Source organism: Oryctolagus cuniculus, chromosome 6 (genome assembly GCF_964237555.1).
Source record: "Oryctolagus cuniculus chromosome 6, mOryCun1.1, whole genome shotgun sequence".
Taxonomy (NCBI): Eukaryota; Metazoa; Chordata; class Mammalia; order Lagomorpha; family Leporidae; genus Oryctolagus; species Oryctolagus cuniculus.
Genome location: NC_091437.1, coordinates 153,752,891 through 153,763,908, shown reverse-complemented (window position 1 = coordinate 153,763,908; position 11,018 = coordinate 153,752,891). Strand labels below are relative to the sequence as shown.

At 51.1% G+C, this 11,018-nt stretch overlaps 1 long non-coding RNA gene across 33 annotated transcripts in view; it reads right to left on the bottom strand.

The window, feature by feature from the left end:
* Positions 1 to 3,438: 3,438 nt before the first annotated feature.
* Positions 3,439 to 11,018, bottom strand: part of LOC103348133 (uncharacterized) — a 260,857-nt gene continuing 253,277 nt past the window's right edge. For all 33 annotated transcript variants that reach the window (XR_011389535.1, XR_011389551.1, XR_011389533.1 and 30 more), the window contains one exon: positions 3,439 to 4,744. This is a non-coding gene — a long non-coding RNA (uncharacterized lncRNA). The remainder of the gene's footprint in view (positions 4,745 to 11,018) is intronic.

Here is an 11,018-nt window from a genome sequence, read left to right as displayed (position 1 = left end):
AACATGCACAGACTTGTCCCCTTGTCATTACTCCCTAAACAAAACAGCACAGCAACCACTTAAAAAGCCATTACATTATATTAGGTATTTTAAGTAATGAGGCAATGATTTAAGTACACAGAAGGATTGCAGAGGTTATATGCAAATACTGCATCATTTATATAAGGTACTGCAGCATCCACTGACTGAGATCTTTGGGGTGACATAGTACCAAGCCGCCATGGACATTGAGGGATGACAGTATATATATAAAAGATCTACTGATCCCGTAGTGAGGGGAGAAAAGACAAGAGTAAGGGGAGAAGCTGGACAGCTAACAAGCCTTGCACCCCATCCGCCTCCTCCACCACCATTTCCTGGGAACTTACTGCAAAGAGGTCACTGTCGTCAGTTCTTTAAGGTCCAACTCCTTTGGGGTAACTCACTCAGGGTTGCAAAGCCTGATGATATGGGGATGTTTAGGGGCAACCAGAGCATTTGCCCCTTGAAGCAGTGTTGTGTCGTCACCGGAGGAACTTGGAGCATACAAAGATAAAAGGTAGACAGAAACTCAAAGAGCAGGTGAGCAGGCTGAGAATCTACTCGCTCCCTTACCCACCCACCAAGCTGTCATTTATGGCCTCTTTACAAAAGGACAAGCACTGGAGATGCACACGTGAATTAATGAAATATCTAGCCTTTAGGAACTCTGGGGCTGGCACTGTGGGTAAAGCGATGCTGGCATCCTGTGTGGGCACTAGTTCAAGTCCCTGCACTCCCTGCTAATGTGCCTAGGAAAAGCAATGAAAAATGGCTCAAGTGCTTGGGCCCTTGCACCCAAGTGGGAGACCCAGAAGCTGCTCCTGGCTTCTGGCTTAGGTCTGGTCAGTGGCGATTTTAGGAGTGAACCAGCGAATGGAAGATTTTTCTCTCTCCCTCTCTCTCCCCCTCCCTCCCTCTCTATAACACTTTCAAATAAATCTAAAAAAAAAAAAAAAAAACAACCCTCAGTGTAGCCTCCCGAGAACGGAAAGTTATGCTCACTGGAGAAGAGGCCAGGATGACAGGTGGGAACCAGACTCTGCCATCAGCCCTGGACGTTATCACCTTCTGCCCCCTCCACTGTGCTGCACCTGGAGGGCAGGAAGCATCCACAACCCTCTGTTGCCCGTGCTTGTGCAGTTAAGCTGACTTGGGGTCAGGGAATTCGGTTCTCATGCTACCCCTGCCCAGCCCCACAAGATCAAGCATTCAGATCAAGTACTGTGAATCACAAGTCAGGCTGACTCATTGCTTGAAGTCTGCACCCTGAATGAGAACAGTATTGACGGCTTGGAGGAGGATCAAATACAGGGAGAGACAATGCAACCTACATTGCCCCAATCCGCCACAAACCTGATTTGCAAGCATCTTAGAAAAATGAAGAATGCAGTTGCTAAAACCTTTGCCGTGAGCGAGGGGGTGAGGTCGGTGAGTGGAACAACTCACCATTCTTTCTGCTTTCTAACTCATTTACCACGTATACCTCGTCAGTCATATTCTTTCTACTCCCTATGCTGTTTTTATTTTGGTTAATGTGAACCGTACCCACTATGGACTTGGGGAAGCTCAGTTAGATTCAGAACCTATAAAATCAGGCTTTTTTCCCACAGAGGGAAGGGAGGAAACAGGTAAAGAACCTGCTGTGGAGTGGCTGTTTTATCTCATGAAGACCCAGCAGGGCAGGAAGTGGAGGCTGCTGGGGGAGGTTAAGCCACTTGCCCCAAGGAGCTCAGCCACCGAACAGGACCAGAGACTCTGGCTGGCCCCATTCCCGTACACAGGTACTCAACTGGGAAACCCTTCTTAACCAAAGGGGTCTACAGGAACAGAAGCCCACCGAAAACAAAGTGTGAGGTCCAGGAAAGCCAAACCCACCGAGACTGGCAAGCCAAGGCTCCCACAGACCTTTCACAACCATTAACTCTGACCTTTCACGAGCAGAATCTCGCTGGGTCTCCAGACCAATGTGTGATGCTAAACCAAGGGGCTGGAACTCACAGCACATGGGAAATCCTGACTGAGACCCTCAGGAAACCACTGGCATCTGAATCAGGTCCTGTGACCCTTGTGGCCCTGCGCCCCACAGCAGGGGAATACCCTTTGTCCTCACCTCAACCCTGCCACACAGCCCCACGACTCAGGGGAGAAAATGCCACCTTTGAATCATTGCTGCTCAGGACTCTCTGGAGGGCTCGGCCTGTGTCACCAGGGCCCAGAGCAGGTGCACAATGCTGCCATGAAACACCATTTCATGGAGTTTGGTGGTCCCTAAGAATGCCTCATCAATACATGAATCAACTCACAAGACAACCTGTGTGCAGCTGACAAGGCTCAGAAACGGCAGGTGAAACACACGATGGGTGTGGTTCAGACTTTTTGTTGTTGTTTTCATGAATACCTGGCTCATATGGAATCATGCTGTCAATAGAGGGAAACCCAGAGAAGGTTCTGTGTCCTGCCCAAGAACACACAGCTGGAATTAGACAAACCTGGAAGTGAGAATCAGGGACCCATAATCTCTTTACCCAATGCCATGCTGCTCAGAACAAAAAGATCAAGCAAAACAAAACACTTGTTTAAACTGAACGGCCAAGCAACAGGAAATGGAAGTGAAATCCAAAGGTGGGTGATCATGGCTCTTTGTGACATCATCTCAGCCGAGAACTCTGGGCAGCAGCTCTACCAGGAATCGCCTTTCCCACTCCAACAATGGAGGGAGCGCTAACAATACCGGCTCTGGATCAAAGCAAGTGACAACTGCAGGCTCTATTATTCAGGGTCTGAAATGAAAGAGGCTCACTGAGTCCATTGTGCAGATGAGAAAAAAACAGTCAAGGGACAGGGGATGGTCCATCCAGGGAAACCGCGCAGGCAAAGGCAGGCCTGACGGTAGCCCCACCATCACCCTCCAGTCCTGTGAATTCCTGAAGTGCAGTACAATTCCCCAGATTTTGAGGACAAGGGGATTTAGTCCATCTGCCATCTCTTAGCATTTCACATAATTCTACCTGTCTAGCATAATCTCCAACACGGGTAGCTGACTTCGATGAAATGTGGCTACCAACAGATAGTAGTGGATGTGCTTAGTTTGTCAACATCCACATGAGAAGGGATCTGGAAGTATGATGAATGGGAAATCAGAGAATTTATGCATTTCATCCAAAGAAAAGATAGCATACCCACCCAATGCAATAAAATGATGTAGCAGCCAACAAGGAGGCAGCTAACGTGCATAGCACTCCTTGATTTGTTGCTGAGTGGAGGAGGGTAAACTACAAAATACTGTTTATCACAGGTCTAGAAAAGACCATCAAGTGTGTTCATGCATGTGTGTGTACACATAAATGCATTAGCAAGACTTGCAAGTCAAATGGTAACCAATGTTGCCTAAACAGAGACAGTGAGTAGACAAGGATATGGGATGGTAACCAAAAGGGACTTCTTTATTATTTGGAAAGTTTATTTTTTTCAGGTTGAATGTCATAAAATATTAACTACTAAAAAAATACAGAGAAAACAGAAAAAACTTAGATTGTAATGGTGCATGGTTATTCCTTCCCTATCTGAGCACCTACTATGTGCCAGGCATGGAACAAGGTGAAAAACGTGGCTCCACCAACAATACTTTGTTGTGAGAGAGGTTTATTTGCTTAGTAAGTGCTGTGGCTTGCGGCCCCCAGAAGTTCATATGTTAGAAACTCAGTACCCAAAGTCACATGCTGATGGTATCTGGAGGTGAAGCTTTTGGGAGGTGATTAGGTTGAGATGAGGTCATGAGGGTGGGGCTCCCACAAAGGCATCAGTGGCTCCGGAATGAGCCTAAATCAATCCTACTCCCCACAAATGTCCCAGTCTCGGGAATTCTGTTACTGCAGCAGAAAGCATCCCAACTCCACAAGCGTGCTGAGGGACATGACAAGTGCTCTGCTCAGAGAAGAAAACAGAGCCCAGGCAGAGAACAGAGACGGTGACGTCCACATCTCACGGGGGCTGCACCGGCCACAACAGGGTCCCCGGGGCATTCCGAGTGATCTGCCACCTTTGCCGATGGGCAAATCTTTCCCAGTTGTAATGGAATTTCCGTTGCCTTTGGTGACAGCTGGAGTTCACAAAGGAATGTCATAGGAGAAAGGACAGCTCACAGACATGGAGCCCCTTCGCACAGGAGTTAGTGTTGCTGCTTCTGAAAGCCGCGGGAGCATCCGCTGTCTTTATCAGTACATATGACTTACTTGGCTAGACTAGAAAAGGCCTCCACCAAAACTGCTATTTCGACTTGGGTTTCTAAAAATAACTCAGAAGACTGCAGTATGAGAGGAAGATGGCCACACACAGCTCCAGGGAGGAAAATATAAGCATTTGAGTTGAATTACCTAAGAGCTGAAATTGAGTGCAAATATCTCCTTGTAGCAACTGCTATGTAATTAGCCACCCTAATGGAATCCTTTCAAAACCAAGGCCATTCAACAAGGAAGTTTAATTGAAAATAAAATTTCCAGACTAACTATTCTGTCAAAAACACATTAAACGAAGATAGCTCAGCAGTGACCAAATCGCTGCTACAAAGTATTAAGTGCTATGAGAGACAGGGCTGTGTAGGGGGAAATGGTGGCAATTTTCCAGGCTCCTTTTTCACAGTTTCATGTGTCTTCTTGTCTCTTGGTTAAAGTCTTCAACTGTCTCTTGGTCGTCCTCACCTCTAGGGCTGGCGCATCGTACTCTCCTGCAAAGAAGGGACCCAGGATTAAAATCTCAAGAGCTGAAGCATGCAAATGCCACCAGCCATCCAACCTGCTCATGCCCCACCCAAGGACACGTTCCACTGTGGAAGACCACGTCCATCCTGCACTGGCTCGCATGGGGTGACAGTGACTGGAAGCTGTCACTTCATACTGGGGCACTCATCTTTGCCACTCACCTTTAGCTGTGTCACTTCATCTGTGTCACTTAACCTCTCAAAGCAGCAGTGTTTTTCTTCTTAAACAAAAAGAGTTCTCTCTACATCTCCCAGATGGTCAAAAAAATGAAATGTGTGCGTGCTCAATGTGGTGCAAGGGCTAGAGAGTGGTACAGTGAGCAGCAGGGGGAAGGATCCTTCCTTCTAATCCAGCTGAGTGCCTGAACCACAGCCTAGATGTTGCCTGAGAGGCCAGTAGGAGTGCAAAAGCTCAGCCTACACAGAAAAACTGATGGAGAATCGGCAGTGAATGGAGCGTTCCAGCAGATTTGTGTGTGATCCCAACTGATGCCTGGCTGGCCTGCCCCATCCCAAGGTGTGTGCTTATGCATCAGGTGACCGTATCAGGAAGAAGGAACGTCACCGCCGTGGGGGGGGGAAGCAGGTGTGGCACACGTCTGGAGAAGCACCCCGGACTGCACCGAGCCTCTCTACCTCCTGCCCTCCTGAGGCTCACCAATGGGTTCTCTGCTGTAGGCTGGGTGCATGGCCCCATGACCCAGGCGACCCTGTGCTCAGTGGGAGGCCCTGGCTCCACAGAGGAGCACAGTAGCAGCTGCTGGAAAGCAAATGGGCATGGGGGCCTCGTGACCTCAGGAGAAGATGTGACAGTGCAACAGGCAGCCGCCTCTTCCCTCAGTCACTGGCGCAGCCTGTGCACTACCAAGCCCCACCACCTTGTGTAATAAACAAGGGAGCAGTGTGTACACATACACAAGCTCTGTACACACGCCCCCTCTAGGGTCATCGGCTGTTCACCCTGGCATTGACTGCTGCCGGGAAGGGGAAGCCTGTGGGTTAGTAATGGAGGAGGGAAAGCAGGAGCAGAAACACAATGGTTGCCATAGCACCCATGTGACTGATCAACAGAGGAAGCTGTTACCTGCAGAAATACCGTTCCCGACAGGTGCTGGGCCCCGCCTGTCCCCAGCTGACACTCTACCTTGGAGTCACAGCATCGGGCCAGAGCTTTGGTGCTTTGCCCTTAGAAATTTCCTACTGCTCTCTGTCTCTGGGAGTCTGCAGGAAGCCCAAGAGGCAACGGGAATGGGTCTGAGTCTGCATGGCAAGAAAGATGGCTGTTTCCAAAAGGAGTCAGGCAGCTGTAATCCTCAGGGCAACCGACACATTTCCGTGCTGGCTCACCGCTTCCAAAATTCTTGCAAAGGGCTAATCAAACAGACTGAGGGGAGATCCTCGGACAGAGGAGGCAGCTGGGCTCAGAAGGTTGGCTAGATTTAGAAACCTGCTCTAGGAGACCATGTGGACTGCCGAGTCGTTGATCAGCTGCTGCTCCATTAAACCAACCCCAGTTCTGTTCAGGCACAGGGCAGACAGCAACGTGTAGAGGCAAGAACGGATCCTGCCCTTGCAGCAGCCAAGGCAATCCTGTCATCTCGGCCAGCGACTGGCCAGGAGGACACCTGGCCCAGTCTGGTTAATGAGACACAAGGGGGAAGTCTCCTGGGGATTTCTGGGGAAAATCTTCCCTACCAGGAGATCGAGAGTTGCAGCAGAAAGCCCACTGCTGAGAGGCTGATCCGGGGCCCGCCACAGCTGAGCTGTGAAACGCGTCCCCTCTGATATATCAGATACTACCAGGTGCTGGCGAGGATGTGGGGAAACAGAAACACTGAGCGTGGCTGGAGGGAGCATAAACGGCCACAGTCATTCTGGAAATCACTCTGGTAGGACTTGTGAAATGAAGCATGCGTGTGCTGTGACTCATCCACACAGCGTGTCCACACAGCTGAAACTCTCCCACAGTCCACGAGGGCACTCGTCACAGACCAGGTCACCCAGGATCCGTCAGCAGGGGACAAGACAGGTGAACAGGAGAGGACCTGCAGGAGGGGAGGGAAGAGGCAGCCCACATCGGAACAGGGGTACCCAGAACGTCAGCGCTAGATTATTCTGGCTTGATTATGATTTGAGCATGACACAATATAGCAATGTTGACAGGTGGTGGGACCTTTAAGATGTGGAGCAAATGGGAGGTAACTGGGGGTGGAGGAATTAAGGTGGCTCCCGGGAGCCCCTGCCTTAGCTCTCGGAAGAGGGTTGTTATCAAAAGAACAAGACTGGTCCCTCTCTGCTCTCCAGCCATGTGATCACTCCCTGTTGCAAGCACTCACTGTGTGATGCCATCTGCCAGGGTGCCTTCACCAGACTGGTATATCGCCCTGCCCTTGAACCTCCAGAAGTGCAAGCTAACCTAATCTCTTTTCTTTATAAGGCACCAAGCCCCAGGACTGTTTTTTTTTTTTTTTTTCAAACAGACTAATACAGTGATCTAAAAAATATAGTGCTGACTAAGAAGAAAAGCCAGATTGAGATCTGTAACAGAATCCCATGTGTCTACCTGCTTTCAAAACAGCTACCCAATCAGAACAAGAAAGGACTGCGTACCCACACAGAGCATGCAGCAGACACAGAGTAGATGCTGATGGGTGTGTGTGTGTGTGTGTGTGTGTGTGTGTGTGAAGGCACTGAGAATGGAAAGGCCAGAAAAGGAAGTAAGGGATGGGTCTTGCAGAGACCATGACGTGCCCTGAATGGAGGAAGCCTTTGTAATAAAATACAGTAGAAAAAACACAACCAGATACAGAGTCGGGAAATCCAGGTGTGAGTGCTCCCATGACTCTCACTGGCTATGAGCCTTTCACAAACAACTTAGTGGAGCCTCAGTGCCGCATCTTTAAAAAGCAGGTGTGGGGGCCGGTGCTGTGGTGTAGCGGGTAAAGCTGCCGCCTGCAGTGCCAGCGTCCCATATGGACTCCTGTTGAAGCCCAGGTGCTCCACTTCTGATCCAGCTCTCTGCTATGGCCTGGGAAAGCAGTAGAAGTCCTCGGGCCCCTGCACCCACGTGGGAGACCCAGAAGAAACTCCTGGCTCCTGGCTTTGGATCGCCACAGCTCTGGCCATTGCGGCCAATGGGGGAGTGAACCAGCGGATGCAAGACCTCTCTCTCTCTCTCTCTCTCTTTCTCTCTCTGCCTCTTTTCTCTCTGTGTAACGCTGACTTTCAAATAAATAAATATTAAAAAAAAAAAAAGGACAAGCAGGTGTGAAGAATGGCCCCAAAGAGCCCTCTTGTCAGCTCTGAGGTCACGTGTGGAGAGCCTGAAGGAACACAGCAACAGCCACAAGCTCTGGGGACTTGACTTCCTGGTCTGTAAAATGGGGATAATCCTATTACCCCCCCGCCCCAGCACAATCATGAGGTGTGAAGGAGACGTGGATGGGAGGGATATGAGACACACTTTCGGGACTGCTGGATACACAGGGGAGGAAAACAGAGTGACCTTCCTAAGCTCATGCCCGTGTGCAGCCCTGTGCCTCAGGCTCACCACTTGTCTGCGGTGTGAGGCCCGGGAGGCCCTAACCCCTGGAAGCACTGCCACCCTCTCTGCTGAGTGCGGCAGAAACGCCCCATGACACGTGACACGCAACATGCCTGGCTCCCACTGCCCTGCAATGAAGCACACACACCCCGTGACACATGACACACGACACACCTGGCTCCCGCTGCCCTGCAATGAAGCACACACCCCCCATGACACGTGACACATGACACGCCTGGCTCCCGTTGCCCTGCAGTGAAGCCACTCTGGGAGCACACACGCCCCGTGACACGTGACATGCGACACGCCTGGCTCCCGCTGCCTTGCAGTGAAGCACACACCCCCCATGACACACGACACACAACACCCCTGGCTCCCGCTGCCCTGCAGTGAAGCACACACCCCCCATGACACATGACACACGAAACGCCTGGCTCCCGTTGCCCTGCAGTGAAGCCACTCTGGGAGCACACATGCCCTGTGACACGTGACACACGACACGCCTGGCTCCCGCTGCCCTGCAATGAAGCACACACACCCCGTGACACATGACACACGACACACCTGGCTCCCGCTGCCCTGCAATGAAGCACACACCCCCCATGACACGTGACACATGACACGCCTGGCTCCCGCTGCCCTGCAATGAAGCACACACACCCCGTGACACGTGACACACAACACACCTGGCTCCCACTGCCCTGCAATGAAGCACACACACCCCATGACACATGACACACGACACGCCTGGCTCCCGCTACCCTGCAGTGAAGCACACACACCCCGTGACACATGACACACGAAACGCCTGGCTCCCGTTGCCCTGCAGTGAAGCCACTCTGGGAGCACACATGCCCTGTGACACGTGACACACGACACGCCTGGCTCCCGCTGCCCTGCAATGAAGCACACACACCCCGTGACACATGACACACGACACACCTGGCTCCCGCTGCCCTGCAGTGAGGCACACACACCCCATGACACGTGACACGTGACATACCTGGCTCCCACTGCCCTGCAGTGAAACCACTCTGGGAGCACACAAGGCCACGGGCATTCACAAAGAGATTTTTCTTTCCTTCTTTGGATGGGAATAATTTGAACTGAATAAGCAGGTTACAAAAAGGAGAAAGAACAAACCACCGTACTCCTGTTACCCCAAGTAGGTAGATGCTTCGTTTTTCTCAGAACGACCGGTTTCTCTCTCTCTATGGATTTTGCATCGTCCCAGGCAGGACACAACACCCACGTGCCTGTCACATCCCAGATGGCACTGCTCTCGGAAGGGGCCACCTCTCTTCCACCAGGACTCCTCAGACATCTGGAAAGCTCCACAGAGCAGCAGTACCACAGACCCCTGGAGACCCTTCGATTTTGCCCCAAAATGCAGCCAGCTTCAAGAAACCCCTTCATACACAGCCCTCTCTTTGCCTAGAACACTTATCCTTCTCCTCCTCCTCCTCCCCCTCCCTCCTCCTCCCCCTCCCTTTCCCCCTTCTTTCTCTATTTAAAAGCAAGATTTATTGAAGTCAGAGACGTCCTGTTAGAGCGGTAGAAAGAAGCCTAGTGCAAGACTTCTAAGTGAACTCCCCACACAGCGACACAGGCCAACCCAGACCTTAATATCTCCTAACAAATTCTTCCAGAAGGCTCATTTTCACTGCCACTAGCAATGGAGGCTTCCACTGGGCTCCCTACAAATCCTGACAGGAAACTCCAAAACCTATTTTTCTGCCATTGGGTAACTAGTCAGGAATGAGATGCCACGGGTGCTCTGTTCTGATGAGCACCGCTGTGACTCCCAGGGATCCAACTTCACAGAGGCTTTCTTCTCCTCCTTGGAGGTTGTCTATTTAAGAATGTGCACGAGGCCAGCGCTGTGGCGTAGCGGGTATAGCTGCCGCCTGCAGTGCCAGCATCCCATGTGGAGCCGGATGCTCCACTTCTGATCCAACTCTCTGATATGGCCTGGGAAAGCAGTGGAAGATGGCACAAGTCCCTGGTCCCCTGCTCCCGCGTGGGAGACCCAGAAGCAGATCCTGGTTCCTGGCTTCAGATCAGCACAGCTCCGGCTGTTGCAGCCAACTGGGGAGTGAATCAGCGGATGGAAGACTTCTCTCTCTATGTAAGTCGGACTTTCAAATAAATAAATGAATCTTTAAAAAAAAAGAACACACACATCTTTTTTTTAAAGGCTTTTATTTCAAAGGCAGAGTTAGAGAGAGGGAGACAAAGAGACAGACAGAGACAGAGCCAGAGAGAAAGAGAGAGAGAGAGATCTTCCATCCACTGGCACAAGGCTGAGCCAGTGACTGGGTCTCCCATGTGAGTGGCACAGCCCAAGGAGTTGGGCCATCTTCTGCTACTTTCCCATGCACATCAGCAGGGAACTGGATGGGAAGTGGAACTCGAACTGGTGTCATGTCTCATCCTGCATTGTAGGCCACTGTTTAACCTGCTATATCACAATGCTGGCCCCTACTCACACCTTCTTATTCTTCTTCTTAAGATTTATTTATTTAAGGCTGGGGCCACGGCTCACTGGGCTAATCCTTCGCCTTGCGGAGCCGGCACACCAGGTTCTAGTCCCGGTCGGGGCGCCGGATTCTGTCCCGGTTGCCCCTATTCCAGGCCAGCTCTCTGCTGTGGCCAGAGAGTGCAGTGGAGGATGGCCCAAGTACTTGGGCCCTGCAC